Source organism: Sphaerodactylus townsendi, linkage group LG08 (assembly GCF_021028975.2).
Source record: "Sphaerodactylus townsendi isolate TG3544 linkage group LG08, MPM_Stown_v2.3, whole genome shotgun sequence".
NCBI lineage: Eukaryota > Metazoa > Chordata > Lepidosauria > Squamata > Sphaerodactylidae > Sphaerodactylus > Sphaerodactylus townsendi.
This window is the reverse complement of record NC_059432.1, coordinates 109,209,278-109,216,132: the sequence shown is the minus strand read 5'-3', so window position 1 is coordinate 109,216,132 and position 6,855 is coordinate 109,209,278.

Genomic DNA, 6,855 nt, shown 5'->3' with positions numbered 1-6,855 from the left:
CCGGGCCTCCGGCGTGTCGTCAAGGCCTGGGGACATGCCCCCTGGCCCTGCGTGCCTGCTCCAGCGGTGCAGGGCAGGGGGGCGTGTCCCCAGGCCTCGGCAATGCGCCGGAGGCCCAGGGACAAGGTAAGTGCCGGGTGGGGGAGGCGGCGTGAAGCCGCTGCCGTTCACTCGGCAGCGGCTTCACTGCAGCGTTTCCTCAAAAAGAGCGCTGGGAAGCGCTCTGGGGAAACGCCGGCTTCAGGCTGGGAGGGCGGCGCGAGGGCAGCGCGGCTGCGTTGCAGCTGCCCCCCCCCGTGCGAATGGCGGCCTGGGCGTTTTTACCGTCTCCAGGTCGCCATTCTTTGCCCGTGCGGAAACGGCCTTAGCTTTGAAACCCCAGGTGAAGGTTTCCTATTGTTACCAAAAACGGTGAAACACAACAACCCTCTTTGGTTGGGGAAATTAGCTGTACAGCAAAAGGTCCAGCAGAGAAAATAAATTTTCTTTTTTAAAAAGGATTTTATTGAGAAAATAATGGAATAAAATAAATTCCCAATCACAATCAATCAGTTACTAGGGGTAAAAACACACACATAAAAGGTTTCCTAGGATGTAATTTAGAGGCAAAAGATAGGTTTTGGATATATATATATCCAAGAGAAGGGATGGGACATCATATATTATATTTACCAATCTTGTAGTGGAGGTCCAGGAGACAGAGACCTAATGGGTCAGCACTCAGCTCTGCGATGATCAGCCCTGATGGAACAATATTATCAAGCAGCAAGATAGTGTGTGATAACATTGAACACCTAACTAGGGCCTGAGGTGTGCCTTTATAGGGGAAAACGTGTCTTGGGTCAAAGGAAATCCTTTGAACATAGGATTTTAAAGAACATAAGAACATAAGAACTAGCCTGCTGGATCAGACCAGAGTCCATCTAGTCCAGCTCTCTGCTACTCGCAGTGGCCCACCAGGTGCCTTTCGGAGCTCACATGCAGGATGAGAAAGCAATGGCCTTCTGCTGCTGCTGCTCCTGAGCACCTGGTCTGCTAAGGCATTTGCAATCTGAGATCAAGGAAGATCAAGATTGGTAGTCATAGATCAACTTCTCCTCCATAAATCTGTCCAAGCCCTTTTTAAAGCTATCCAGGTTAGTGGCTATCACCACCTCCTGTGGCAGCATATTCCAAACACCAATCACATGTTGCGTGAAGAAGTGTTTCCTTTTATTCGTCCTAATTCTTCCCCCCAGCATTTTCAATGTATGCCCCCTGGTTCTAGTATTGTGAGAAGGAGAGAAAAATTTCTCTCTGTCAACATTTTCTACCCCATGCATAATTTTATAGACTTCAATCATATCCCCCCTCAGCCGTCTCCTCTCCAAACTAAAGAGTCCCAAACGCTGCAGCCTCTCCTCATAAGGAAGGTGCTCCAATCCTTCAATCATCCTCGTTGCCCTTCTCTGCACTTCTTCTATCTCTTCGATATCCTTTTTGAGATGTGGCGACCAGAACTGAGCACAGTACTCCAAGTGCGGTTGCACCACGGCTTTATATAAGGGCATGACAATCTTCGCAGTTTTATTATCAATTCCTTTCCTAATTATCTCCAGCATAGAGTTTGCCTTTTTCACAACTGCCATGCATTGAGTTGATATTCCTGCCATTCCAGGTGAGGCAATGGTGTTGAGTGTCTGACTAGTGACCTGATGACTGACCCATTATTTTGATGGGTTTTGCAGGTATTGGACAATAAACAGGTAATGACCCATAATGGGGGTTACAACATAGGTGGTCACGAGGAGGGTGAGTCAAAGTGGTATGAAGGGTAGGGCAACAGAACCATGGATAGGTTAAGAGATATAGACAAAAGAGAACTGGTTTGTCCAGGTTTGCTGCTGTTCATATTCAAATGCTGTTTCCTAAGTACATGCAAGGCATGAGATCGAGGGAGGAGGTCATTTAGGCAGTCAAGCCCAAAAGGTTAGATGCAGTCCCAAGATGGAGTTCTGAATTCAAAGAGGCTGCTCCGTTCAGGGTAATGTTGTGCCAGGTCAGACAGGGCAGCACTCCAGGCAGATGATTCTCTCCCCTTTCATGCCACCACAGGTCAAGTTGGTTACACTATAGAAGACACAAATTCTCTTCAGTGCTTCGGGGCTGAAGACCTTCATATTTTATTTTATTTTATTGTTTAATCTTATATACCGCCCTATCCCCGGAGGGCTCTGGGCGGTGCACAACAAAATCAAATCATAATACAGCTAAACACAAACAAGATTAAACAATTAAATGTCCGTACAAATAAATTACCAATCCCTTTTTAAAAACAGTGGTTAAAATCAAATTCAAATGTCAAATTTCAGAAATTCAATATTCTGGAAGGCCTTTGGGCTGATATAATTGCTGATGGATTGACTCCTTTCTTGCAGCATTTCAGTTATGGCCTATGCATATGCTGAGAATTTTATTATTCAATTTTTGTGTCTTTTATGTAGTTTGCCTCCTTAGATGCCTCTGTCTGAGGTAGTGTTACCGCTGCTGCTCAGGTAACCTTAAGTGATTTCAGCTCAGGCAACGTAGTGAGGTGCAGGAAGCCGGTGTTCTTCAAAAGAAAAGCATTTTATTCGGAAGTGGTTGCTAAAGCACAGGCAGGGGAATCGCCCTTTCCTAGCCAAGCGCTAGAACTTTTATACACACACATCAAAAGGGGCAAGGGGGCAGGTAAGGGGGCAGGTCCCTTACCTTGCAACAATAAGGAAACATCAACACATAAAAGAAAAGGTACAATTACAACTTTGTGAATGGGACTATGAGATCTCGCTGTCAGGCGTCTTCCCATGAGACTTTACGATAGTGCTGAAATAGAGAGCGGAAAGGGTCCATTCATAAAACTGGGTGAAGCTGTTTAAAGCACTCAGGAATCTGGTCATCAGATGGGCTGCTTCTTTGCGTTATGTCCTGAGGCTCCCGCACCTCAGTCCCACAACAAAAGAAAGTTCAAATGGTCCAATTGCGATCTTGGCATGTCCTTCAATGGCTGGGATATCTGGGGTGCTGTCATCAGATTCAATTTGTAAATCCAAAGGGGTCTTTGTTTTCGCTAAAGAGATCTACTGAGTGTTGGTCCAAACTGAATTCCAAGGCTAGCTTCCTTGGCTCTTAATATCAGCTGCTACAAGCCGCTGCTTTTTCCAACACAGATATCTAAAATAACATTTCTAAACTTAAACATTAGAGGAAATCTTAAAGAACCTCCAATACAGTACAAGCACATATACCTATAAGCAAGAGTATCCTAAATTAACAATAACAAAACCTTAAATCAACTGGAGAACCTAGCTAAAGTATAATCCTAAACATTGGGCAAATAATAAATCCAACACTGAGGGGGCTTACATTAAATCTTAAAAGGGATAAAAGCAAGCGGGAAACCGTGTAAAACATTGGCACAATCACATATACGCGTCCTTTCCAAGCCTTATGGAGGCTTCCGGACAACACTGGTCTCTTTGCTCTGATCCTTAGCCAGTGTAGTTCAGCGATAGGCTCAGGAAAATATTTTTCCTATTTTCCTCGCGGTAACAGTAGGAATTCAGTGTATGACTAAACTAAACCCCTCCCCCCGCAGCCCCTCCCAGGTGGAAGTTTCCTGTTCTTTACCCACCGTAATAAAATCTGTACTTGACTAAACGAAACAGCTACTGACTTATTTAAGGATAATTGAATCACAGTGTTTTTCAAAGGCCTGTCCCACAGTGAAATCTCACAGTTTTATTAGGCTGACCAGTATCCCTCAGGTGACCTTAATTCATTCAAAAGGGCATTGCGAGCCAAAGTCCAAGTAAATTCAGAGATGAGAAGTTTGTTAGGATAGCGAAGATTATCAGCCAAGAATTCTGGAAACCTGCTGGGGTCTTGACTAGAGGTATACAGTAATTCTGAATAGCCCAACACCTGTCAAATAATGACACTGTATAATTCTGTCCTCCCTGTATGGGTCAGCAATACTGACCCTGAATGAAGGACCTGATACATGCTCACAACAAGCATACATAATAAATATAATAAACATATAAAACATTTAAAAACTTCATAAATAACATACTTTAAAACAACGATTACAAAACAGATGATGTAAAAACGGAGCCTAGCTCAGAACGAAACAGATGCATGAGCCTCAACCAAATGAGGACTGGAGGTGATTGAATATCTTCTGACAAATTGATTGTACATTGCTATTAAATAGGTGGAGTTATACTTAAAGGTGTAACTATATGTTTTATGGCCTGTCCGATATTGTTAATCACCAGATAATACACAGGTACAGTTCCTATCAGTCAAATGTTGAATGTTCTTCCTTTTGCACATAAGATCAGGCTCAAGGTTTTGGTATTGACCTTTGAAGTCTTACATCGTCTGGGTCCCTTGACACTATGGGACTACCTCTTCTGGTATATCCCTCAGAGGGTGCTACACTCCTGAGGTATAATGTCTTTAGCTTCAGTAAGGAGGTCAGAGTTCAGACATCTCATACAAACAGCAGTTCAGTTTATTATCATCAGAGAAAAGCCTTCACACAGGAAGCAGGGAGGGTGGCAAAGGGTGGCTAGGAGTTAGGGAGGGTAGAAAGGGATGCCTAGGTGTGGGGGAGGGTGGGAGGGGGTGGGTAGTGATTGGAGAGAGTGGCAAGGGATGGCTAGGGGTGGAGGGTGTGGGGGAAGGGGTGGCTTCTAGAGCCAAAGTGTTGTGCAAATGTGCAGAGTAAAACACAAGGAGGCAGAGCCAGTTACTTAATACGAATAAGATTTACTATCTAGAAGGGTGTGGAAATACTTGGAAAAAACAACAAAGCAATCTTTCTAGCTAGCTAGCTCCTTAGCCAGCTCACATGGCTACTATTGTACTCTACTGAGAACGTGCAGAGTGCAACAAAGAAGATATATAAAGAGCCTACGTGCAAACTTCACGTGGCAGTTCACGGGCAGTTCATATTTAAACCTGCACTACCTGAAGAAGAGTTTGCATTTATATCCCCCCTCTCCTGTAAGTAGACTCAAAGGGGCTTCATCTCCTCTCAGTAGACCACTTGTGAGGCAGGTGGGGCTGAGAGAGTTCAGAGAGAACTGTGACTGGCCCAAGGTCACCAGGCCAGTGTGTTGGGAGACAAATCTGGTTCACCAGATAAGAGTCCACCACTCGTGGGGAGGAGTGGGGAATCAAACCAAGGTCTCCAGATTAGAGGCCATCTGTTTTAGACACTATAACATGCTGGTTCTCCTACCCTGCTGTCTTCTAGCAGTTTCATCTTCGACTTGAAGTTTGTAGGCAGTGGCAAAAAAAGAAAGAAAGAAAATCCCTTTCCTCTCCCTCACTTACCTGCAGCCTGACTAGGCCCTGCATTGAAATTCGCATGTCACCTCTGAAGTCCAATTCAATGCTGGCCCTGGCCAGGGTGAAAGTAAATCAGCAAAGGAGGGAAATTTTCTTTTTTCCTCCCAAAAGGCTGCCAAGCTGACGGGCTCGAAAAATGCCCCCAAATTCAGGGCGTTTTTTTTTCCAGATCAGCATTTTCAGCTTCCTTTTATAGCTGCATTTTTTCCCAGGAGAAAAAAAAACCAGAAAAACCCTGTAATGTCTTAGCCTGGGTCCTGCCATATTTCTATCTGCTGCATGCTTCCTGTGTAAGCAGGCCTGAGAATGTTGCCCTGTACCAGGCCACTTTATCCCCACAGCTGCAGGGGGGAGGAACAGAAGCTGCAATGTTTTCATCCCAATTATCAACGTCTGGGAAATGTGTGAGCGTGTGTGTGTGTGTGACTGCCTTCCCTCTTCCAAAGAAGGAAAAAGAGTATGTGTTCACATGTGTGCCCTTGAGCCTTCCCTCTTCTGGAGAAGGAACAGTCAGAGTGCCTGATGTATCTGTCCTGGGGGATAGAAAGCTTTGTCTGTTTTCATGTACTCAGTTTTGACAATATAAGTCAAGAGCTCTCTCTCTGCTTACCATCAATAAATAAGAATTCTGCTTTCAAAGTATTGATTCCTTCATTGAGCAAGTCTGGGGTGATGACAGATATATGATAACTTAATTTTTTAGAATATTCCTGAAAACTTTTCCTATTAGTTTAGCACTGGATTATGTTGACCTTCCATCCTAAATTTCCTGTCCATAATTATGTATATCTATAATTATCTATGACTACAATGATAACCACACATGTAACTATAATTCATGCCCGGATGACTGCATTCCTTAACTACCTTGCTTTGTGTCAGAAGCCTTATTAACTTCTTCCCTTCATCAATGGAACATATAAATGGCTGTCAGATGAAAAGCTAAGAGAAGTGGAAATGTCTGTGAAGGAAGCAACAAGTCACTAGAGAAATTGGATTCATGTTGTGCTAGAAAGGTTTTTAAAAGTTTACGAGTAGGCAGGATAATGTTCGGGGTGCTCGTGTGTATCTTGATTCTTCTGTGTGTAAAACTGTTCCGGTCAAACACGTCGTATCCTCCAGGGCCTCGTCGACTGCCTCTCATTGGAGGCATCTGGCGGTTTTGGTTCAGTGAATCTCATAAAATTTTTATAGAGGTATGTGTTCTTTAATACTTAAACAAAGAGCATTTGGACTCATTTTCTTCCTAATGTTACATAGATTATTTGATATGCTTCATGTGCCTAGCTGCATGGTCTGCATGAATTCTGAATCTGCACAGAGCTCTTTTGTGGGAACCTTTAAGAGCACACAGCAAGAACTAGGGCCTTTGATTCCTTATCAGGGGGACATTTGTAAATCTCTCAAGGAGATATAGCTAATGGCTTCCTGATCAGTGGTTTGCTGAACACCACAAGAATGCCCAGATCAAAGGAA